Consider the following 26,905-nt stretch of genomic DNA (forward strand, 5'->3'; position numbering starts at 1 on the left):
AGTGTCATGGATGCGAGATAGTATTACTGGATTGCAAAACAAGCCTCTTCTTTCCAAAGACATATGTTTAAAGTTTCTACCTCTATCTCAGGCTGATACAAGAATTTTATCAGACATGTAAATTTTGAGGGCAACAAAAGGAAAAGACATTTCTAAGTATAATGAGTAATACTGGATACTGTAGAACATATTATAAGTATTTCCAATTATAAAATCAAGATCAAATTTATGTCATTTTTGAGTAGAATGTAGTTATGCTCAGCAACTGTTTCAGATGTTTCTACAGGGGAAAAGGATGGAGAGAAAGGGCAAAAAATGGTAAATGAATTGAAATTAGATTACTGGTAAACTCATAACTTACGTTCATACCATTTGGTCAGTTTTTTAATGGCTCTAACTTAATGATTCAATTAGTTTCACGGGAACAAGGATAAGTGCATATTCAATATTATGTGTCATATTACTGGTTAGAACATGCCAAGCCATGTCTAGCTGAATCTATAAGCAATGAAACCAAAAATACTTTTGTATTATAATTCAATTATGAGTAGATGGAAGAATACACAATTGCTGACAATAAAATATAAATAAAACAGAATAATGCAACAGACTATTTTCTAAAATAATTATGTTCCTTTTTGATTATAATCTCATTAGTAATTCATGCAACACTCTAAATGTCTACCATGTCAAAGCAAACACTATACTAAGCCCCGCAGACAATCAAGCATGACTTTTGAAGTTTAATGATGAACACCCTCCAGAGGTAATATGGGTGTTATGACACTGTTCAATAAATAGTAGTCTTGCAATGGGTGCTTGACCTAGAGGTTAGACATCCACATCCCATATTGAGGCAACTGGTTTCAATATCCAGCTCTGGCTGCTGACTCTACTTTCCTGCTAATAGCAGGCCCTGTGAGGCAGCAGTAGAGTCTCAAGTGGTTGGGTTCCTGCCAACTACAGACCTGGATTGAATTCCTGTCCCCTCTCCCAGCCTGGGACATTGCTGGTATTTAGTAAGTGAACCAGCAAATGGAAGCAGTCTCTTTGTCTTCTTCTCTTGCCTCTCAAATAAATAAATTTTTAAAAATTATAGCTGTATAGCAGTATAGGCCATGTAATTATGTGAAAATTAGTTTAAAGGTATAAATCACAATATAAGTGGCAATCAGCAGGAGTGGTGCAATATTATGCCATACAGTAATCACAGGCAATGATTGAGAGTTTGTTGGTACACTAATTAAACTATGATATTTTACAACATGCAGAGCAAAGCAAGTGACTGCCTCTTTCAAGAAAATACATGGGCAGAAAAATGATAAATGCTTGGATGTGAACACCCATCAAAAGAGAGTAAAGCTCCATGAAGATTCTAAAATTTTGGTGACAGCCTTCAGGTGGTTGTTTTTCTGTCCCAGGAAAGTTAACAATATCAATAGTATAAAGCATTGGCTGCATTATTTGCAATGGGAGCACCATGTAAACATTTCTTGTTCTTTGAGTGTCATGGCTCTTAAATGTGAGGAATCAGTTTTTTATGTACAAAGAGGATCACAGAGGAGTGTCAAACATGTCAGTCTTAATAACTGGAATGTTGGATAATCTATGGAAGTGAAAATAGACCTTAGCTGATCATTAGGTGTTTGTGTACTTGGTAAGTTCATAGTAACTAGAATAAGGCTTGCTTAACTCCTCATTTTCAATTGGTCATTTACCAAGAAGTATATCATGTCTGTTCATAGGAGACTATTACGGCTGAAAGCAGAAGTATTTCTGACATTTATTATCATTTTCATTGTAACTCAAAATTTAAACACTCAAATTTCTGAACAGATATACTAATAGCGTTTTTAAGCCACATCTTGTTTCTTTTTCTTTCTTGCTTATGAAAAGTGGCTTAGAACTTGTTAATTCACTTGATTCCCGAGGTATCTGAAAATGCCTAGTAAAATCTCAAATATATAAAACTTTGTAAAAGGCATGACCAATTCACCTTGTGTATGCATTTGATGGATGCTTTATACGCTAATTTTGACATTGATATAAGAGCCATGAACATGGAAGAGTCCTCCCGTACATCTTTATTGCAAATGGAAATATTGCTACTAAGAGACAAGCTTGGGTCAGTATTTAGAATGATTGATATTTTTGAATATAAACATGGAGACTTCTAATCCAAAAGGTGGCATTACTGCACTGGATGTTGATATCATTTTTGGCAGGTTTTATGACACCCTAAATCATGAAGAATGTTGTTGCAGGACCACCTTTCATGTACTTGCCACTCTGATTTCCTGCAGTAATGAACTTTAGGGGCTCTGCTTCATAGCAAAAGCCATGAAACTAAGGAATGCACATGTGTCTCAACAGTTGCCCAGAGAAGCCAGAAGGGGCTGGAGAATGCAATAACCTGAATTTTTCTTTCCACTGAAGCGGAGAATAGAAATTCTGCTTCAGTGACCTGCTAAAAGAATAATAATTCTAAATATTATTTAGTGATAACTGTACATTTCTAAGATGAGCAGAAAGATGTTAGATGAAGAGATTATTCTGGGAAGATACATGTATATTTCTATTCTTAATTTGGGTCTTTATTCAGGGCTTTGGAGTTATTTTATTTTGTTAAGAGCCTTTTCAGGAAAGCAGATTTCCAATCTTATGGAAATAGGTCTGCTGATCACTGAGAACTTTGGAGGATGAACTAGGACACACTGTCAACACAATAAGATTCCAGGATAGAGGACTCCTTATTCGAATAGAATTGCATGACCTTTCCCCTATTCCTACTGACATCCAAGCTGCGCCTGAATTGGTCAGACAGATTCAAATCCCTTGCCTGCCACTTAGTAAGTAACCCTGGGCGAATCACCTGCATCTACCTTGCAGTGTAGTTGTGAGGAATAGCAACAGAATATATTAAGTATTTATTTTGATGCCTATAACATGGCAGGTATTCAGGATATTCTGGCTGGCTATTTTATTCAGTTCAACCCCACGATAGTACCTCCAGGTTTTATAGGAAATGAGATATAATTAATAAGTCTCAAAATTATTTAAAATCACCCAATTATTTCTGCCACACCCATTACAAAATAGAAGTAGTTATGTTGTATCTTCAACTAAAATATTGTTACAAGCATAATGATTAGGATCCATATAACCATTTATACAAATAGCTATTTAACCTTTTCATGTCAAATATAGTATTAAATTTTTGAATAATTATGGTCTTATAATAATAAAAATTCCACTTCTCTTATTTAATGAAGTTTCTCTATATAAAGCACATTTCAAATACACTAAAATTTTACTTTTGGTGAAACCTCAGTGAAAACCTCTTTAGCACTGTGATAGTAGTTCTTAGACATTCATTTTGTACTGGACCAGAATCTTGTTATGAATATTTTTATAAGCTTTTTTTTATAAGTTTAGATATATATGACTATATATCTAAACATCTTTCATTATCAATATAATAATGCCACATTGTAAATGCATCACTTAACACTCTATTGGATGGATTTCTATATTCTATTATAAAACCATCATTAGCTATATGAATAACTTATCTGATAATGAAATCTCAATGTGGATGCGGATTGTTTTAATTGCCAATGTATGTATATAATCTAGCACCATGCCTGCCACACAAAAGCAGTATTTACTATTGGTTTGAAATGTTTTGAAAAATCTTTGTAATTCTAATCATACATAAATAATCATGAAGTGCTGCTATATGTCCAAAACTAGTCTAAAACCTAGGAAAACAATGCATGATAACAAATTCTTGAGATTACAGGATACTTACTAAAATATTTTAGATATTAACCCCAGGTGGTTTTCTTATAAAACTTAGAAATGTTTTTAAACTAAAATAAAAATTGGTGACCTCTTGTTATTAATCTATCCCAGGCCTTATTGTAAGAATTGGAGATAAAATAGTAAAGAAAATAGAATACATTAATGAGGAAGGCATCAAACATGAAATTATAAACGAGACAGGTATTTTCACTTATTTATTTGATAGGCAGAGTTACAGAGAAGCAGAGGCAAAGAGAGACACAGAGAGATCGATCCATCCATCTTCCATCTGCTGGTTCACTCCCCAAATCGCTGAAGTGGCAGGAGCTGAGCTTAGCTGATCAGCGCCCATGTGGGATGCCAGCACTGCAGGTGGTAGCTTTACCCACTATGCCACAGCTCCGCCCCCAAGACAGGTAATTTTTAAAACAGGATTTGGATACTTACAGAACTAATTGAAGTTAGCTGAAGGAAAGCTCCATAAGAATGTACATTTTAAGCTTGTACTGAAAGACTGAATAGAGTTCCTCAAGATATAAATATGAAGAATTCAGGCAGTGGGAAAAATGAGTACAAAGATGAAGACTTAAACTCTTAGATAATGAAGAAAGAGACACAACCTTAGCATGACAGACTCACAGAGAATATAATTAGGAGTGGCAGAACAGGAAACTCACTCAGCTGCACGGAGCAGTAAGAAGCTGAAACAGGACTTCATCAGTCATGCTTAAAATATTAGACATTGGGACTGGGGCTGTGGTGCAGCAGGTTAAGCAATGGCCTATAGCTCAGGCATTTCATATGCATACTAGTAGGAGTCGCAGCTGCTCTACTTCTGATCCAGCTCCCAGCGCCTGGGAAAGCAGTGGAATACATCCGAAGTGCTAGGCCCCTGCAGCCACGTGGGAAACCCAGAAAAAGCTCCTGGATCCTGGTTTCAGCCTGGTCCAGCCCTGGACATTGCAGCCATTTGGGGAGTGAACCAGCAGATAGAAGCTCTCTCTCTTTCTCTCTCTGTAACTCTTTCAAATAAATAAATCTTTTTGAAAAATGCTGATGTTACCTTGAAGATAATGGGAACTAAAGACAAATGAAAATGCATTAAAGGATGCCAAGAACAGAGCAGCAAGAAGGCTAATCAGAAGGTGTTGTTACAGTGGTCTCGGTGAACTATGTTGTTGTTAATAGAGAATAAAAATAGAACGATATCTGATGTATATGTATAGTTGATAGAATTGAGAGCTCTGGTGGGGGAGTCCAATTAATGTTGTGGATTAATTTGACTTCAACTGATATCTCATGAAATATAAATCAATTATTTTCATAGAAGTTTGTGCTACAAAAGGATTTATTTATTTTTGGATCTTTGGATCATTTCCATGTGGTAGAGACCACTGATTATCCCTGTATCCATCATTGTTTCCTTTATCAGTACTGATAAAACTCTGGATTTTTAGCAAGGTATACGTCTACTCCCCAGCCTGTCCTGCAACAAACTATGGCCATTTGACACATTCTTAGCCTAAGGGATAAGAACAGAGGCATAATCTGTGTCTTCTGAGAAGTATTCTTAAAAGGAAGCAATGTGACCTTCATCTCCTTTTTATCCAATTGAACAATGTCGGTGGGATGGCTGAAGCTCAGCAGTGATCTAGACTAAGCATGAAAGCCAAGTGAGAGGAAAGATGAGACAGAGGGAGCATCATATGATGTTAGCCTTCCTGCCTACCTCTTGACTTCTTTCAGTAACAGAGAAATTTCTATTTTGTACAAGTTACTGTTATCCTTAGACTAAGTGTTACATTGACCCTGTATATTAATTTTATAAACATTATTTCAGGGATTTTTCATGAAATCTGAGAGGCTCACATTTATATCTTTTGTAATTTGCAGTATCAGTTTAACTAGTGGCTGCTTCTCTAACTGGCTGCAAGGGCATGTCCTGTTACTTGCTAGAGACTTGCTGTATTAGTTTCACAGGGCTAACATAACTAATTACCGTAACTAGATGGGTTAAACCAATAGAAATTTATTCTTTCAAAGTTCTAAAGGCAAAAATTCTAAAACTCAAGTTATGGGTAGCATTGGCTCTTTCTGGGCAATGTGAGGGAGAATATGTTCTATGTCCCTCTCCCAGCTTCTAATGGTACTCAGCAATGCACGACACCTCTTGGGTTGTAGACACATCATTCCACTGTCTGTCTCTATCACCAGCACACGATATTCTCTCAGTTTGCCTCTGTGTCTTCACATGGCTTTTTAATAAGGGCACCAGTCATTGGGTTTAGGGCCCACCCTACTCCAGTGAATCTCATAGGAATTTTATCATATTTACAAAAACTACTTCCAAAGTCACATTATAGGTACTATGGAGTAGGGCATCAACATATCTTTTGGGAGTATACCATTCAACCCAACCCATAACTCTTGCTACATTTAAAATATATATATTTTATGAATTTCCAATACCTTGTATTCTTTTTTTTAATTTCCAAAGGTATACCATAAATGCTAAAATAAAATTGTATGGACAAAGGATAATGAGGCTATCTTCTTTCTATGGGAAAAAAGAAACTGCAAATGTAATATTTTAAATGTTCATCATGTTAATTATTTCAATGAATTGTGAAAGAAATTATAATACTTTTTAATCTTATTGATAAGACTTGTGACCAAAAAACAAAGCAGGGAAAAACTTATTTTTACAGAAAATTCCTAAAATTAGACATTTTTAAAAATAAACTTGCATATAGTAAGTACTCTATATATATTTAGTAGGAAAAAAACAAGTGGGAAAAGTGTAATTTGGTCTTTTTCTTATTGAAGTATATAATACATGAAATAGTCATTTGCTTTTGCTTAATTCAGAAGTATTAAAGAACTACCAGGTGAATATAATACTATTCAGAATGTCAGTGTTTCACCTCCCGAAAATCTGGATGAGTCTCTTGGAAATGAGGAATATATAATGTAAATAAAACCCCATCCCACTAAAAGAGGAAGAAAAATCAATTAGAGAACTGATTATCAGGGATTTATAGAAATCCATGCAAAATAATAATTTTTAAAATGTTATAATGTATTGTTATAACTTTTAAATGCCTTCCACCCATAAATAACTTGTTTTCATAAATCTCGCCACCAAAATATTTTATAAGGCTTTAATTTGGGACTGGCATTCTGGCTTAGAGGGTAAAGCTATTGTTTGCAATGCTGGGATCCCATACAGGCTATAGTTTGCATCCTGGTTGCTCTACTTCCTATCCAGCCCCGCTTTAATGCACCTGAAAAAAGTGGCGTTGGATGGCCCAGGTGCTTGGGCCCTACGTGGGAAACCAGGAGGAAGCTCCTGGCTCCTGGGTTTGGCCTGGCCTAATTCCAGCCGTTGGGGCCATCTGAGGAGTGGACCAGTGGATGAAAGATCACTATCTCTCCCTCTCTCTAAATATAACAACTCTTCCAAATAAATAAGTAAATATTTAAAAATAAAAAAGGCATTACTTTTATTGCAATAAAAAGAACAGTTTTTTCTGCAAAATAGGTTAATCTTTCTATTTAATTAGCAAAAGTATAGTTTAGCATGTTAAACAAAAAACTTGGAAATTAAGATGTAAATTGACTTTTAGCAGCTTCTATGCAACTAAATAATTTATTTTACCATTTTCTTTCTTCTGTTTCTTGAAACACACCATACTTAATATGATTTCAACAAGGCAGGAAAAGGCACAGACATTTCTTAGTGCCTAAGCTGTGATGAATACATATTACCAAAGTGCTTCGTAAAATAAAACATCTTTATGTCTTATCAGGCCGCCAACAAAGAAGATAACAAAAATCAGTCCTAAAAGCAACATGAGAGTGGCCACTCAAGCAGCAACTTTTTAATGCACTGCCCTAATGGTAGGACAGGCTTTTCCCTAAGGTTCAAGCAGCTTTATTTTGAACACATTTCCCTTATTCTTTTAAGTGGTTTTCAAAACTGTATAAATATATACATACATATACATTGATTAATTTTAAAAATCTGGAAAAATGCCTTTAAATCAGTCGTCATGATTTCATTTCACAGAGTAAACAGTATAGCTGAACGTGATACTAAAGCATTAAGTGTACCAAATGGTGTGTTTTTGAGCCTAGTCTCAAAATTTAATAGGGCAGTTTTAAAATTCAATTTATTCTGAGTGACATCATGACCTTTAAAAATCTTTGCTTTCATGAGGTAATATGCAATGTATTGGTTTATAACCACACAGTGTTTGTTGATTTGATTATACTTTCTATTGAAAAATATAATTTATACATAACTTATATCATATTAATAAAAACATAATAATTAGTCATATACATAGGAAGGTAGCACTTCTAAGTTATATGTAGAAAGAGGTCCAGGCCCCTTATGAAAGAGAAGAGGGAAAAAGGAGAGCATGAGATTGGGAGGGAGAAGGAGAGAGGGGGTTAGGATGAGACAAATGAGTTTTCTACTTTCATTATTGTGGTATGTATTGTGGGTTGAAAATCTTCTTGGGTAAAATTTTACCCAAGAATACAGATGGTCACATATGGGATTTAGCACTAAATCTGAAGAAAGTTATTGTCTGCTTTATTGTGGCAAGCTACCCTCATAATTCAAAAATGATATTTAATCTGGACAAGGCAAGCAATTTTAAGAATTGGCAATAAAACTGGAGTAGAAATCTGCTTTTTTGTAATTTATACACATTAATATACACCATCCACATATTTTCAATCATATGGATTATTCATTCATTTCCAAATGGCTTATATCAATTTGTTCAACCTAGATTTTATGAGAAATTTGTGTTCCAAGTACTAGGAATATATCATGTAATAGTAAAAATTTTATGAATTCAAAGAGGTTAATTTCTGGTAGACAAATAAAATGGAGCAATCATGTGTAGTTTATGTAAAGTGATATTAAGTGCTAAAAAAAATAATACAGGAACAGGGAGTACAGACTTGCATCAGTAGAGTGTGGAGGAGACTTGCATAGGTTTTGCCACCAAGCATATAAAGAGTCAACCAAAGACACATAAGAGAATGCATCACAAGCAGAATTGACATTAAAGGCAAAGACTTAGAGGTAACAACATACTTGTTTCCTGTGCATTGCAGCTGGAAGGAAGAGAATACTAGGAGATAGGTCAGAAATGTATAGTATAGATGATAGTATAGATGCCACTCATTACACCCATATGAATGTGTGTTTTTCTAATTCTGTAGAGTTCACTCTTAAATGACTTGCCTATGAGTACTCTTGGTGAATAACAGAGGTAGGATATCTGATCCTTTTTTTTTTTTTTTTTAAGAGTATGCCACCTAGTGTTGATATCAATGTATTCACTTGTAGTATGGGATCAGGGCTTAAATGCTGCTGTCTCAAGCTTGTGGGAACTTCTTAATCTTAGGGTGATTCTGAGGACTAATCAGAGCACCAGGAGACGGAATCAGCATTTGTGAGAGGAGGGAATTTAGGAAAGCCTCCCTTGTCCCAGAGAGCTACTGTCTTAAGAGACCAGGAGAATTCCATGAAAGAAAAGCCACTTGGGGCAGGCACTGTGGCTGTGCAGGTAAAGCTGCGACTTGCAGTGCCAGCATTCTATATGGGCACTGGTTCAAGTCCTGGCTTCCCTACTTCTGATCCAGCTTCTTGCTAATGTGCCTGGGAAGGCAGCAGAGGTGGCCCCTGTACCCATACGCAAGACCTGGAAGAAGCTCCTGGCTCCTGCCTTCAGATTTGCCCAGCTCTGGCCACTGGCCATTTAGAGAGTGAGCCAGCAGATCGAAGTATTCTCTCTCTCTCTCTCTCTCTCTCTCTCTCTCTCTCTCTCTCTCTCTCCTCCAACTCTACCAACTCTCTCAAATAAATAAATAAATCTTTATAAGAAAAAAAAAAAAAAAAAGAGGGGCCAGGCACTGTGGCATAATAAAATAAGCCTCTGCCTATGGTTCCAGCATCCCATTTGGGCACTGGTTCAATCCTCTTCAATCTAGGTCTCTGCTATGGCCTGGGAAAACAGCAGAAGATTCCCAAATGCTTGGGTCCTTGCACCTGTGTGGAAAACCTGGAAGAAGCTCCTGCCTCCTGGCTTCACATCAACTCAGCTCCAGTTATTGCAGCCATGGGGAGTGAACCAGCTGATGGAAGACTTTGCTCTCTGTCTCTCCTTCTTGCTGTCTGTAACTCTGGCTCTCAACTAAACAAACAAAAATCTTTCAAAACAAAGGAAGGAAGGAAGGAAGGAGGGTAGGAAAGAAAGAAAGAAGGAAAGAAAGAAGGAATGGAGGAAAAGAAAGACCATTCATGCAGGGACTAGAAAGTTATAAAACATTCAGGTATGTGGTTCAAATCTCTGAAAAATTGCACAAATGAAAAATTCCATCAGAAGAGATGGTATAACAATTAAGTTATCAAACAAATTTGTATATCCAAGCTGTGCTAGACAAAAGGAAAATAAAATGTGTACATCTTTTTTCCTATATTTACAAAGTAGCTTTATTCTTAAAATGTTGAAAATACACAAATGTGCTTAAATCAAAATCAATTATCTCAAATGAAACAGGAAAAGCATTTATGGAAGAGGGGTTCACAAATGTTTATCTGTAAATGGACAAACACAAATGCCTTGAGGCTTAGTGAAGTATATGTTCTCTGTCACAGTTACTCAACTCTGCCACTGTAGTGTGAGAGTTGCAATGGACAATACTAAATGAATGGACATGATTGTGTTCCAAATAAGGTTTAGTTATAAAAAGAGGCAGTGGGCCAGATTTGTCTAAGGTTTGTGGTTTTCCAACCTCATTCTGGATAGATGAGAGACAAAAACAGCTCATCTTAGTATGTTTTACACAGCTATAACAGAATAAAGACTGGATAACTTATAATGGCTGGAAATATATTTGTCTCATGGTTCTAGAGACTGGGAAATCCAAGATCAAAGAACAATAACTGGTAGGGGACATTCTGCTGCACCATTCTATGGCAGTAGAGGGAAGAGCAAGAGAATGTGGGAGTGACAAGAGGAGGTTGAACTCATATATGTAACAAACCTACCCTCTGATAATTAACCCACTCTTGAGATAAGAACATTAATCCATATTATAAGAAGTGATGAGTTCATGGGTTAGTGAATCAAAATCAATTCTTTCCCTACCTTCCATCATTGTTACACTGGGGATGAAGTTTCTAAAATAAGAACTTTATGGAGCAGATTCAAACCACAGCATAACCATATCACATAAATATGAAAAGTGGAAATTATTTTATGGAAGATAATGATTTTATAAAATATATACTCAGGAATAAATATTTGAACTCACTTACAATGTCTCAAAGAATGTTAGCTTATAATATTGGATACATTCTCCCTTTGTCTCTTTTTTTAAAATTTCCTTTAAAGCATACAAATTTCATGTATTAACTAAGTATAGATTCAGAAACACAGGGATACTTCCCACTCTACCCTCTCTCCCACCCATGCTCCCACCCTTCTACTTCTTCCCTTTCCTATTCCCACTCCTTATTTTTACAAAGGTCTATCTATGTTCAGTTTACTTTATAATCATAAGATTAACCCTACACTAAGAGTTCAACAAATAGTAGAAGAAAAAAAGCACTGTTTCTCAACAGTTGAGACAAGGGCTGTAAACAACCCCTGAGTCTAAAGTTGTTAATTTCAGTCCTATAGGTTACCTTTTTAGTACTCTATTAGTTACCACAGATCAGGAAAAACATATGGCATTTGTCTTGTTGGGATTGGCTTATTTCATTGATTATAGTGGTTTCCAGTTGCATTCATTTTGTTGCAAAAGACAAGATTTCATTTTTTACCACTGTGTAGTATTACATAGTATATAGATACCATAATTTATGTTGTTTTTTCTTGGACACAGTATGTTCATACATAACATATTCATTAGTTTTATTAACATTGCTATACATCATCTTTCTGATAACCTTCATATTGGCTATAATGGTGATAGTATTTTTTCTTTCATGCTTTTAACAAGTTTTATAATTATTGTGACACTTAATTTTACAGAAATAGTAATTCTTAACAAGCACACTGACTCACAAATTACAATCTTGTAATATCCACATAGTGTTGCCTTCTGGGAGGTTTCTGGAGGGGACCCATCCTAACATCACACTCCAAGTGGTTCTGCACCAAGTTCTTTCGGCATATAGCACATCTCTGGGCCTCTGTTGTCCCCATGCATTGTTAGGACTGTCCTGTCTGTGATTAGCAGCAGGCTAACTCAGACCTGATAAAGAAAACCAGGAAAACTTTTGGAAGGTTATGGGTATCTCATGAATAATCAAGTCAGAAGGGAATAATGCTTCAGATACAACTTGACTTACACAGTTGAACACCACCAAGATGTCACAACTCTCTTTTCTGCCTGTCTAAACTTTGGTTTCTCCATTTTTATCCTTTGATATAAGTATTCTTTAAGTTCACATAGAAAACAGAGCTACTTTACAAAGGTACTTGAAGAGAACTTTGTTGCCAAAACAAATGTTTTGAAGCAATAAGACAAAAGTAAGATAGTGATATCAGAAAAGTTATGGGAACAGATGATGCCAAATGAAAGTCAAGTGCTCTTAGAAAGTGATGTTCTCTTAGCAAATATTCCCCAGTGTGCACTTATCCCTTTCAAAGATGTGGCATAATTGACTTTGAGTATATAAAAATAAACCAAAGAGTTTTAGACCACATGGCTGCTATTTAATATTTTACCTGATTTGGACCAGAGAGAGCTAAAACGATTTTTTTCCATCACTCTCTTAGTTTAGTGAATAAAGATTAAAAGTAACTTAGTAGCTAGATTAAAACTATTTATTTACTATAGCGTAGTAAATAAATCTACTTTAGCACAATTTCTCCCATTTATCCCAGTTACTCTGGCTTAAAACAGCCTACTTACTTATAAACTCTCAATCTGATGCTTGTTAGCTTGTAAATTGACCCCAAATTCACTGGCAGTGCAACAGACTACATATACACAGCCTACTGTCCTCCTTCTGGCCTCTAGGATGGCATTTTTTTATCTTATAAAATAAATTAAATAGACATGTGTAGTAAGACTTGAGAGAGTGATTAGGCACCATATAGCACTTCATTTGTATTTGCAGATTATTTACATACTTTTAAAACCTTGTTTTCTATCTATAGTGAGTTATATATAAAGTCCACCATCTTTCCAATAGTGATTAAATTTAAATAGAGATTTTACAATGAGAAAATTAACTGTCAAAAATGAAACCAATACCCATAAAGGAAGCTGTATATTCCTCTTTACAAAGCTACACACACAGTAAAATGCATCAGCCATAGGTTCACAGCATCCATTAAGAAAAACTTTAATGTCTAAATATATGCTTTAGGTTTGGTTGAATGTGAAATGCAAACAGTAATAACAATTTGACAATAGAACTTTCTAATATTATGATATCTCGTTTTTTAGGGAAAATATCTGTTCAAATGTTAAAAGCCCAAGGGCCCCCTACACTTAGCAGGAGGATGAGATGGTTTCTTTCTGCTTTCCTTCTTCCTCGGACTCCCAATTATATGGAACCATGTTCTGTTAAGAAAAACAAAAATAAGAAAAGCCTTCCACTAGTATAATTGGGTTTAGAAGCAGGTTTAAATAGCTTGGAAAAGTCCTGGTTTACAACATTCTCCATAACTCTGACACAAAAGACATAAAGAACTTTAGATAATAATGTCCAAATCTCATGAATCATTCAACAAGTGTTCACTGCATATTTAATATGCATACGGTTCTGTTTGTAAAAATTTTAAAATGAAGTATCTGCATTTAAAAAAGTAAAATCTAGTTGTAGCAACAGAATTATATGAAACAAACAACAAAGTGTAAGAGCAGACTGCCCCATCCCCAAAAGAGGCATCAGAGGTTGTGAGGAAAGTATCAGTTGGTAGAGAGGCAATTGTCAAGGTGGCTGGAATCCAACTGGAAAGCTCTATAGTGCTGAAAGTCTTCAGCTGCACCTTAAAGAGCTTCAAGGTCTCAAACAGGCCTGGGGAGAGGGAAAGGCAACATAGGTGGGACAACAATGAGCAAAGAAGGAGAGATGATAATGAGCAGGAGCCAGGCAAGCCGAAAGCGCAGATTCGGTTTCAGGGAAGTAGAAGTATTTAAGGTTATTACCTGCATATCTTAATCACAGTACACAGTTTTTCATTTTCTTGAGTGTATTTTATGTATTATTTTTATTAAAATAAAGAAAGAGATTTCATCTGTTTCAGAGAGAAAGGTCTTCCTTTTCGCCGTTGGTTCACCCTCCAATGGCTGCCGCGGTAGGCGTGCTGCGGCCGGCGCACCGCGCTATTCCGATGGCAGGAGCCAGGTGCTTCTCCTGGTCTCCCATGGGGTGCAGGGCCCAAGCACTTGGGCCATCCTCCACTGCACTCCCTGGCCACAGCAGAGAGCTGGCCTGGAAGAGGGGCAACCGGGACAGAATCTGGCACCCCGCCCGGGACTAGAACCCGGTGTGCTGGCGCCGCAAGGCGGAGGATTAGCCTACTGAGCTGCGGCGCCGGCTTCAGAGATATGATTCTAAAATAACCATATGGTTATCCTTTCTCCCTCAATCTCGCACATCTTTTTTCCCCTTATTTTTTGTAATAACTTTCTTTCTTTTTTTTTTTTTTTTTTACAGAGTTAGACAGTGAGAGAGAGAGTCTCCCATACGGGTACAGGGCCCAAGCACGTGGGCCATCCTCCACTGCCCTCCTGGGCCATAGCAGAGAGCTGGACTGGAAGAGGAGCAGCCAGGACTAGAAGTCGGCACCAATATGGGATGCTGGCGCCGCAGGCAGAGGATTAGCCAAGTAAGCCACAGTGCCGGCCCCTATAATAACTTACTTTCAATTCACTTTATAATCTTAGGCTTAATATACCACTAGCCATAGTGTTCAACAAGTAAAAAGTAGAACTGTACTGGAAACCCAGTTTACTGCTTTCAGTCAAATGCTGTTATGATGTCTTAACATTAACTCAGAGAAAGTATAGTAATCAGTTTTTTAGCATTGTGATAGAATACCTAAGCTACATATAAAGGAAGGAAATTTATTTTGTCTTACGTTTTTGAGGTTCACAGTCAAGATCAGATACCCACCCTCCTAGGTTTGGTTGTCTAATGAGGCTGGGGGATGGAAATGGTGTGGCAAGTGAGGAAAAAGAGAGGGTAGCTAGGCCTGACTGTGCTGATAAAATAAACTTCTCACAACTACTTTCCCAGGCAATGCCCAAATTAACCTAAGAACCTCCCAATTGGCTACCTCCTAAATAGAATAATTGAGTTAAGTCTCTAACCTCCCAGCAACAACCACCATGATCCTGGGGCTTAAAGTCCTATATAACTTCTGGAGCTAATTCATCTTTGATGTATGGAAAGCCGTATGATTTCTAAACATTGTGAAGATAATTTACAGCAATAGTATTTCCAATAAGTCCAAAGATTTCTTTAAAACCAAAGCAAAAAAATTAATAATTTGATTTCTGAAGTCAAGTAAAATGAAGTAATATATACCAGCAAATATTTGTATTACGTCCTTAAAGTATTTTTCAACTTGCCATTAACATGGTGACTTGTAATTGTCTAAAAAGAAGCTGGTGATCAATTAATGCTGTGAAAGTGTCAATCCAACATCTAAAGTCATAGTATTTCACAATAGGAATATTTTAGGATACCCAGTTCCTGCAGGAAGGCTTATTCTTTCTCTGTCCTCTGCTCCCTTATATTTTGCATATAAATAGACTACAGACATTTCAGTGTGTATGTTTTAATTGTTCATTTACCAAATATTAACTGATTCCCCCAATATGAGTCAAAGTTAAAGAGCCAGACATATATATATATATATATATATATATGTACATATATATATAGGTTCACTTTTGAGACTAAGGTAGATTGTACATGAAAATGAAAATTATAAATTTTGGTCAATGATATGAAGGAAACAAACATGGGTATGAAATATAGCCAGCATACAATGTGGTAATGAAGAGCAATTGCACTGGATTTGTATTCCAAATTTAACTATACTTACTGTTCCTTGGCTCTGAACAAGTTATTAAGCTGCTTCTGCTCAGCTGCTTCACTTTAAATTCAAGGATAATAATGGTATCTACCTCATAGGATCTTTATGAATATTAAATTATCTAAGATATGTAAATTACTTGGAATAATCCCTGGCATGTGTGAAAACATAGAAATAACAACTGACAGTATAATTTGTATAACCTTTTTATTCCACTCAAGAAATATCTCAGCAAGAGGTAGCACCTATTCCCAATAAGCTTCATTTTTTTCTGATGCCATAAGTTGTAATTTTGAAATACTAATCTATTATTGTCACAATCGTGTATACTATAGTCTGATGGACAGTTTTATAGTTGAAATTCAATGACATTAAAGCCCCCTTTCATGTGATATTCTCAAGTGAAATATATTCTTTTGTAGAATAAGAGTCACAAGAGCAAAAACCCAACATTGAGCTTAAATAATTGAGTTCAAGAAAGTTACAGGGTACTAGGAAAAAATAGGAATAGGTATATGGATCAATGTGCAAGCAAAGAGGTGTCTGGACTCCCAGAAAGCTAAAATAAGGGATATTGGCAAAAGCAGCTACTCAGTCTTAAAGGTCACTTTAATCAAGAGAAATAAACACAGGTAAAGATTAATTTATTATCATTCTATGTGAACTAGGATAGAGCCTCTTAAACTTGAGTGTGTGAATCACCTAGGGAATCTTGTTAAAATGAAGATTCTGATTGTTGAGGTCTGGGAATGGGCAAAAATACTTTGCTACTTAGAGTATAAACAGATGGACAGTATCAGCATCACCTTCCGGCGTGTTGGAAATGAATATTCTTCATCCCCATCCAGACCCACTCAATCAGAACCTTCAGGAGAATCACACTCATAAGATCTCTAAGTGACTCTCAGAATCATTCAATTTTGAAAAACACTGGAATCTAGGAGCTGGGGCTATGGATAGAGTGACCATATTGACCTGGTTAGCCTGGAACTTTTCTTATTTTAGCATTTAAAGTCTCCTGTGTGAGGAAACCCCTCCTACTCAGATAAACTAGTACAGGTTGGTTGGTCATTATAGCTACTGATCCCCTATAAATGGGACTGGAGTTTTATGAGCAGGCTACACTATTAGCATATCATTTGCTGGCTTCTTCCAGCTGCATAATCTTGAGCAAATCCCTGCCCCTCTCCAAGGCTTAGTTTCCTTACATGTAAAATGAAAATGATATCTTGCACACAGGATGGTTTTAAGAACTAAATGAAATAAACTGTAGGGGTTAGTGGTGTAGGGTGTTGTGGTACAGCACTTAAGCTACAGCCTGTAATGACAGCAAGCCATACAGGAGCACTGCTTGGTGTCCTGGCTACTCTGCTTCTGATCCAGCTCCATGATGATATGCCTGGGAAGGCAGCAGAAGATGGCCTAAGTGCTTGGACCCCTGCCACACATGGGAGATACCACTGGAGTTCCTATTGTGGTCATTTGGGGAGTGAACCAGCAGATACAAGATCTCTTTCTCTGTCTCCCCTACTTTCTCTGTCACTCTGCCTTTCAAATAAATAAAAATAAGATCTTTAAGAAAAATAGAAATGTAATGTGATCGAGTATGCTCTACGTACAGATTTTTTTAAGCAGTTGCTATTATTACCAGTGGCTAGTTTTTGAAATCAGTGACGGAAATCGGTTTTGGTGCTATTAGCATAACTGATTATAATTATGGATTCCAGCTTCAACTCAGCAAAAGAAAAAAAAATAATGAGAAGAAACTGGAACAGAGGAGAAAAAATAAATAAAATGGTGTGATGAGAGGGTAAATAGACTAAAGGCACTGTCCTATCAGCAGGCACTGAATATTTATTCAGGGTTTCCTAGGGTCCATCTTCTTATGCCTTTAGATATTTTATTTGGCTGCTCTTGAGCTACAATGGGAGAGTTGAGTAGTCATGACAGAGTTGAAAGTATTTTTTTTTTTTTTTGACAGGCAGAGTGGACAGTGAGAGAGAGAGACAGAGAGAAAGGTCTTCCTTTTGCCGTTGGTTCACCCTCCAATGGCCGCCGCGGTAGCGTGCTGCGGCCGGCGCACCGCGCTGATCCAATGGCAGGAGCCAGGTGTTTATCCTGGTCTCCCATGGGGTGCAGGGCCCAAGGACTTGGGCCATCCTCCACTGCACTCCCTGGCCACAGCAGAGAGCTGGCCTGGAAGAGGGGCAACCGGGACAGGATTGGTGCCCCGACCGGGACTAGAACCCGGTGTGCCGGCGCCGCTAGGCGGAGGATTAGCCTATTGAGCCGCGGCGCCGGCGAAAGTATTTTCTATCTGGATCTTCCTGGAAACATTTGACAACCTCTGTTCGAAGGAATCTTAAGAAGACTCCAAAAAGGATGACATGCCACATCCAGGGGAGCACCTGCTTGCATATATCTCTATTGTAATGCTATACTACATTAATGTTACTCACTCATTGATCTGTCTTTGCTTGATGAACTTAATGTTTTTCAAAGAAGCAATCATGTCTTACTCATCTTCAGAACCTAACAAAGAACTTGGTTCATAAAAGATGGGCCAGAAATGCATGCTAAAGTTTAAGTATATTTCATATTTGAGATTTAGGGCAGCCGAACAGTGAGCTGGAGAAGTAATTTATATGTCTTTAAATAGGCACTAGACTTGGGAGAAAACTGACTTCTTGCTAAGAGCTAATTTTCTATTTTTATGTTTTTCAAATATACCTATTTGACTTACCGATGAAAGGTAATTAAATCTAAAGTTTTTCATTTGGAGTGAAAAAGTAACTTCCACATCCTCCTGCAAAATCTAACAAAGCCACAGTTATATACAAGAATAATAATTTTATAATTTTAACATTGAAAAATATGTGTGGCAAAAGCTTGAACAGTTTTAGTTAATATTACATGTGTGCATTCAATAACTAATTAGCCAATAGTTCTCAAAGTATTTATCAGGTATAATCCAGGAACCTTACTTCTGAATGTATTTAGCATTCTACAAATAAATCTTAGCCTCAATTAACTCCTTGATATTTTGATAAATCTAACGTACTATAGTAATATCAAAAATAATATGGCCAATGACACTAATTAAGGAGTTTTTTATGAATAACTGACACATTTTTGAGAAACATTGCAAGAGATTTGCTTTCTTCAGTGAATTAGAGTACACAAAATTTAATGCATTTCAAAGAAATCTAATGAATGTCAAGGCCAGGACTCCTTAAGAAAAGCTTGTACAACACAAAAAGACAATTTTAAAACTACAACTTGGTAGAGGAAATTGAAAAATATTCACTTATTAAGTATATGATTTCTCCCTATTAGCTTCTGTCATTAGCCTGCTTTTAAATGTTAATAAAGTAAACTTCAGTTTTGAAAGCTTTTATAATGCCAGAATAATAGACTGGGGAAAATTATTTTATATTTATGTTAAATCCCTATACACAAAACAAAACAGTTACTTTATTATCTATATTATTGTGCTTCAATTCCAATGTAAAGGAAATGTGGACTGTGCTTCTGCAATGTTGAGAAACTAGTAGTAAGTTTATTAATAACAGTGGTGTTTTCACTTTTGTTTTCTTAATTTTAATAGAATGTTTTGGTCTTTTACAATCATCATAAAGTTACAGTCTTTAAGTTATATTTTGCAGCCAGGATGAACCTAGAAGATATTATATTTCTTATAAAAATTTTACATTTCTACAGATTGATCAATGTTTTTACTTCACCTAACTGATTATTCTTCATTGCTGGTAACATAAGCATATGCCATTTGATGACAGTACTGCAAACTGGTTTCCAACCATGATCTACAAATGAAAATGATTAAAATACAGGTTTATCTTAGAATTGGGAACATGGTTCTTAGTAAAAGAAAAAGAAAATCTTGGGTGGGTGCTGTGACTGCAGATTAAGCCTCCTGATTCAAGTCCCAGCTACTCTAGTTTTGACCTAGTTTCTGGTTAATGTGAGCTGGGGGGAACTAGGTGATGGCCCAGCTGCTTGGATTCTTGCCACTCACATGGGAAACCAAGATGCAATTCCTTACTCCTGGCTCTAGACTGACCCAATCCTGGCTGTTGCAGACATTTGGACAGTGAACCAACGTGGAAGGTCCCACTCTTTCTCCCTCTCTATGTCTCTGATATCTCTATCTCTGTAACTCTCCTTTTCAATTATTCAAATAAGCCTTATTTTTTTAAATCTTGTGCTTTCTCAGACATGGGAAAAATCCTGTTTAACTATGAGCTTCCATTTGTTGATGTGCTGGCTGTAATGTAGATAGTTAAGCAGAATTTGGTCACACATTTCAGACTATTTCTAGATTTCACATGAAAATATGAGAGCTGAAAAATTTGAATGATTACATTGATTTGAATATAAAGTTAAAATGTAGCATTATTTTGGTTTAGGCATTTTCAACTTAACCTCAAAATGTCTTGACAAAGGATATAAAACTACAGAGCTGGAAGTCAACATGAAGTCTCAGGGTTCACTCTCTGCCTGACTACCTTGAAGATGTTAGCTATTAATATTATATAAATTAATATTATATAAAAATATCCAGTAGTTTCCAATTCCTGAAGTCTATTCACTTGTAGAGGTTTAGAAATAAGAATTAAAATACATAACTGAATGATAGCACTCATACTGATTAGAACTTCAATAATTCCAGGGTAAAAATACCTGAAGGAGGGGCTGGCGCTGTGGTATAGTAGGCTAAGCCTTTGCTTGCAGTGCCACCATCTCAGATGGGTGCTGGTTCATGTACCTGCTGCTCCTCTTCCAATCCAGCTCTCTGCTATGGCCTGGGAAAGTAGTGGAAGATGGTCCAAGTGCTTGGGCCCCCAACCCATGTGGGAGACCCAGGAGAAGCTCCTGTCTTCAGATTGGCTCAGCTCCAGTCTTTGTAGCCATTTGGGGAGTGAACCAGCAGATGCAAGAACTTTCTGTCTCACCCTCTCTCTGTCTGTAATTCTATCTCTCAAATAGATAAATAAATTATTTAAAAAAATACATGAAGGATAAAGTATTAAATTGTACTAAATTGTAGTCTTAAGCTAAGGAAACATGATTAAAAGCCTTGGCTCTACCCCCTGGTTCCCTTCTCCATCTGACTGGAACATGGGTCTTGATGGTAGTACAAGAAACAAAAGTGATGCTGAAGCTGGCTTCACAGTGTTGCAGTCTGATATACAGCATAAGGCCAGCCTCAAACAAGGTTGAAAAAATAAAAAAGAACACTTGCTGTGTAATCTTCACCAATCGTACTTTTTTGTTTTTTTTTTTCTTCTTTCATTTTTCTTTATAATGGCCTCTTCATTTTCTACCTTCCTTATCAATTTAACATTTTTCTCTTACTATCTATTTTAGACACCTGTCTTCTTTACTAAGGATTGGTGGTCTTTGCCAGCCTGTCATTACAGCAGATGATAGTTTGAGGGCACAAATCAAAATCAATAAATAAAACAGACTTCAGAATGAGCTCTCATAATAATCTAAGATCTTTTTTTTTAGAGTAAGGTGGGTAAATGGTAGGCACACAAGTCAAGAGAAGGGAGTAGCAGTGCCCAGGTAGATAACTCTATAAGCATTCAGCATGACTTAACCTTAGTTCAGTATATTTTATAAAAAGAAGAGTAAGTCGTGGAAATTGAGCTAGTTGGTTGAAGAACAGTTGGCCAATAGAACTTATGGTACATAAAAACTTAAATGAAACATAGTTTTCTTGAAATTTACCAGGACTTAATACAAAGAAAATTATTTCCTATGTGCTCTACTGTTATGAGGAACTATGTCGAGGTATCCTGCTTCCTTCCCAATTGTTCTGACTTTACTTATCCCTGCATACATAGAAAGCTGAAGCTATTTCCAATTCAGTATTTTTATATGATGCTAATAATCATATCACTATCTTATCCCTGTTTCACTCCATTCAGATAGCGTTATCATCAGTTTATGAAATAAATCACTGCATTTCTATATTTTCATTCTCTCTTTTTTTTTAAGTAATAATGTTCCAGCAATATAAAGGTTGGGATTAAAAATACGAATTTAAGAAACTCCAACTGATAAGTAATCTTGCTGAATAAAAGATGTTCTAGTAGAAAATTCCATAATGTATTTTCATCTCATTCTTTAAATGCAACTTACAAAGTCCTATTAACAATTCCATTACTCATTACCTGTTGCAGTCTGAGAAATATAATTGAGGTCAGAAAATTATGTGATTAAAATATAGGGTCTGAAAAACCCACAATTCATCAACAAAGAACAGAAAAGTCAACCCAAACAACTTCCTCTAAGGGAAGGATGTGCTTATTTATTTTTAAAAATATTTTTTAAAATTATTTATTTGAAAATCACAGTTGCAGAAAGAGGGCCAGAGAGAGAGAGAGAGAGAGAGAGAGCGCTCTATCTGCTGGTTCATTCCCCAGATAGCTGCAACAGCTAGGGGTGGCCCAGGCTGAACCCAAAAGCCAAGAACTCCATCTGTGTCTCCCTGTGGGAGGTGGGACATCTTCCACTGTTTTTCATGCCCTTGGTAGGGAGCTGGATAAGAGGTGGAGCAGCCAGAACACAAATAGGTTGCACATATGGTATGTCAGAGTCTCGGGCAGTGGCTTTACAGTTTATCCCACAATGACAACCTCATGATCTGCTTATTTAGTGTAGGAAAAAGATTGGCAAAAGTTTTCCAATTTTGAATCAAAACAGCCCAATTCTTTTAAGCTATAAGCTTGGTTTTCACAGCAGAAGTTTTTAATTTTCTAAACTAATCAAGTGTTTATGGCATCAAGAAAATTATTTCCATTATAGTATTTGAGAGACAAATAGTAATCTGCTTGATATTTTCACTTTTTAATCCAACTGGTTTATCCTTTTATGTTGGTAAAAAAAATGACTTATCTGGATAAAATTCACTAAAAAGAAAATTCTGTAGCCTCAGCTATCAGGTTTTCTCATCACATGTTTTGCATTCTTTGTTTTTGCCCCCCACCTTTTCACTGTTTTTAAACTGTCAGAACTCGTAAATGCTATAGAACAGCGTGAACAGGATCTTCTAAACTCTGACACACAAGTAGGTAATGAATCACCATTCAGTCTGATCTGTCTGCTTCTGATGGGGTTGCTGCACAATCAACATTTACACATTGCTTACTATTGACAGATGATGACTGTTGTGAAGACACTTGGAAAACACTGGTTGAGCAGTTTAAGGACATAACAAAACAAGCATGTTTTATATGATGTAACTTATGATTTTGATTATTTGGAAAGTAAAATATATTAAAGAATCAGAATAGTCTTTAAATCAATCAAAAATTTTGTGGATTTCATGATATCTGCTAAGGTTAATGAAATCACAGTCTGGTTAAGAAATTCATATTGCATTCTTTTGTATTAATTATAGAACAGCTGGGTAATCTCTATGCAGATGAGATCCAGTAATTTCACATCATTAGTTCCACATCTTATGGGTTTTTCCACCCTTTTATAGAAGAATTATAGTTAACTGTTCTCTATTATCCTTGTTTTTGTTACATTCTTGATATTGATCTGTGCCATTTGAATCTTATTATACTCTGTATTGTTAGCCACTAAAAGAATAAGATAATTTTTTTTCTATAAGGAAAAAAAACATACAATGTTAGTAAAAATTCAGAAATTTAATTGTTGAGCAAACTGTGACAAACATGTTCATACATGTGAGGTAATTATTCCAAAGATTTTTTTATTTATATCATTACTCTCTCTTAAAGTACTTTATTTGGTTGTTCAGTTGTCACATTTCAAGTGTGAAGAACCTTTAACTATTTGACATGCTGAGGAGAGATGAATCGTAAGTGAAATTTGCTTATGATTTTTTTTGCCCGGGACATTTAGTTCTCCTCTAAACTCTGACAGTGTTCGCTTGATTCTGTCAACTTTTAAGATATACATGGTTGGAATCAAACATATTTAACAAGGTTTTATTATCAGTTACACATGACATATAGATAAAAAATGGATACAGACTTATTATTTTAGCAATTTTCTGGGTTTCACATTGTACTGAGTTGACTAGTTTCACCTCTCCCCACTCCTACCCCAACTCATCCACAACTTGTGAATATAACTTTATTTGAAAAAAAAAAAAGATATTTGCAGCTATAGTCAGGTGGCCTCTTAATCGAATACATTATAAGAAGAGAAAACTTTGGACAAACACATACAGGAAGAACACAGTGTGACAATGAAGGTCCAAGGTCAAAGTGGTATGACTGTAAGGCAGTACCAGCAGCACCAGAAACTAGGGGAAAGACATGAAGATAGCATGAACCTGCCAACATCTTGATTTCAAATGTCTAGCTTACAGAACTGACAGCAGAAATGTCTGTTGTTTGAAACAGTGTCTTAAAATGTCGCGTTAACTGTGAAAGAGTAGATTTCTATTGTTTTAAGCCACCGAAGTTGTAGTACTTTGTTTTGATAGTCCTCAAGAAAAAGACACGTTATTTTAAAAATTTCTTAGTTTTCTTATCTTTCAACATCAACAATTTACATCTCTCCTATGCAAATTTATCTATGCAGACAAATATCCTTAGCAGAAACGGAGTTTTCTCCAAGAAGGCACTGGGAGCACCTCCTCTGAGAAACCTCCCCTCATCTCCATGACTTGGGCAATCCTCCTTTATTTCTTTATTTTTAAAATTCTAATGTATTTTAATGGATTCCTATGATCTGTAGATGCAATTTTAAGAACATAATGATATTCACTTCATTCCTCTCTCCCTTCTTACCCCACTCTCCCTCCCATTCTCCTTTTTTCTCCTTTTTTTTTGATTTTGACATTATGTATTTTAAATTTATATTTCAGTGAAAAAGTTTAATACTTTATTAAGTATTATAAATAAGAAGTTTAACAAGTAAAAAGCAAATAAGAAGTTTACCAAGTAAAAAGCAAAAGATCCTAGTTTAAAGGGAAGTAGACAACAGCTATGAATAATAATTGACTGGAGGCCAGTGCCATGCCTCACTTGGCTAATCCCCTGCCTGTGGTGCCAGTACCCAGGTTCTAGTCCCGGTTGGGGTGCCAGATTCTGTCCCGGTTGCTCCTCTTCCAGTCCAGCTCTCTGTTGTGGCCCGGCAAGGCAGTAGAGGATGGCCAAAGCCCTTGGGCCCTGCACCCTAATGGGAGACCAGGAGAAGCACCTGGCTCCTGGCTTCGGATCAGCACAGGGTGTCGGTAGTAGCAGCCATTTGGGGGGTGAACCAATGGAAGGAAGACCTTTCTCTCTCTCTCTCTCTCTCTCTCTCTCTCTCACTGTCTACCTCTGCCTGTCAAAAAGAAAATAAATAATTGACTGGAAAAAATGACCATTTCACCTACATACAATGAATTTTAAAGTAATCAAGATCATTAAAACTGTAGATAGTGTAATATTCTAACTACTGGTTTAATAAAGGTATAAAACAAAGTTGTTTTTTTTTTTTTTAAACAACATTTCTAACTCCAATACAATCCCATCAAGGTTGCATGTACCAATGCCATCTCACTAGTTCAAGTGACCAATTTCAGTTCACAATTGATCATAATGATAGGTCTAAGAGTCAAAGGGATCACACATACAAGACAAGTGTCTGCTAATACTAACTGATAGAATCAAAAAGGGAGAGAACAATCCAACATGGGAAGTGGGAAACACAGCAGACTCATAGAATTGCAGATGTCCTAAATAGCACTCTGGCCTCAGAATCAGCCCTTAAGGCATTCAGATCTGGCTGAAGAGCCCATGAGAGTATTTTAGGCATGGAAAGCCAAGACACTCTGGAAAAAAAAACAAACCTAAATGAAAGATCTCTGCAAGTGAGATCCCAGTGGAAAGAATGGGCCATCAAAGATGGAGGTACCTTTTCTGAAGGGAGGAGAGAACTTCCACTTTGACTATGGCCTTGTAGAAATAAGAACAAAGTCGGCAAGCTCAGGGGCTTCCATGCCCTTGGCAACTCATGACTAGAGCCTGGGGAGATTGCTGATGTCTTAAACAAGAGTGGCAAGTTGTTAAGTCAACAACAGGAGTCACTGTGCACTTACTCCCCATGTAGGATCTCTGTCCTTAAGGTGTAGTTTAATGTGAATTAATAATATGACTGGTGCTCAAACACTATTTGGAACTTTGTGTTCTGTGTGGTGGCAAACTGATGAAATCTTTACTTAATATATACTAAGTTGATCTTCTGTGTATAAAGAGAATTGAAAATGAATCTTGATGTGAATGGAATGGGAGAGGGAGTGGGAGATGGGAGGGTTGCTGGTGGGAGGGAAGTTATGGGGGGGGGAGCCATTGTAATCCATAAACTGTACTTTGGAAATTTATATTTACTAAATAAATGTTTTTAAAAAATTACATTTGCAGAAATACTCATATACACAGTCATTTCTTTCTCTACCTTATTTTTTTTTAAATTTTAGCTCCCATGTATAAGAGAGACTATATCTTAATCTGAGAGTATTGCATACCTTCCTTTTATAACATCTGTTACAATTGCAATTTTACCTATGCTGTGTATTTGGACAAAGGATGTCTCACTCCTTTGAAGAGTGAAACAGAAGTTCTAATATTGAGTCCCAGGGCTCTAAGAATTAATAGTCAAATAAAATTTGGGAAAATAGTTCATTTACAATTTCTCTACATGTTCATCTAGACAAACACTGTGATTCATACAAATCTATGTTTAAAAAAGATATTGATAAGTAATGTGACACTTATATGTACGAATGATTAAATTTGATATATTTGTTTTAACTATTGTTCCAAAGTTGATGTATATACTCCTCAAACAGTATATTTAATTCAGTCTCTATACTGCGAATTATCGTTTCCATAACTTGAATATCCTTTTATTCTACAAAAACTTATAAGAAATTATTTTAGGGTCATTAGAAAATTGATGAAGATATTTATAAATTTAAGTAATATTCAGAAAGAATCATGTTAAGAAGATAAAATTTT

At 36.2% G+C, this 26,905-nt stretch overlaps 1 protein-coding gene and 1 non-coding gene across 7 annotated transcripts in view; one reads left to right on the forward strand and one right to left on the reverse strand.

Annotated features, from left to right (window-relative positions):
- NAALADL2 (N-acetylated alpha-linked acidic dipeptidase like 2) overlaps nt 1-26,905 on the reverse strand; it is a 1,471,888-nt gene that overhangs the window by 907,894 nt on the left and 537,089 nt on the right. The gene's annotated exons all lie outside the window — the stretch shown is intronic.
- Nucleotides 21,004-21,130, forward strand: LOC133752963 (small nucleolar RNA SNORA61). The gene has a single exon (XR_009865008.1). It is a non-coding gene; the product is annotated as a small nucleolar RNA SNORA61 (small nucleolar RNA).

This window comes from Lepus europaeus, chromosome 2 (assembly GCF_033115175.1).
Source record: "Lepus europaeus isolate LE1 chromosome 2, mLepTim1.pri, whole genome shotgun sequence".
Taxonomy (NCBI): domain Eukaryota; kingdom Metazoa; phylum Chordata; class Mammalia; order Lagomorpha; family Leporidae; genus Lepus; species Lepus europaeus.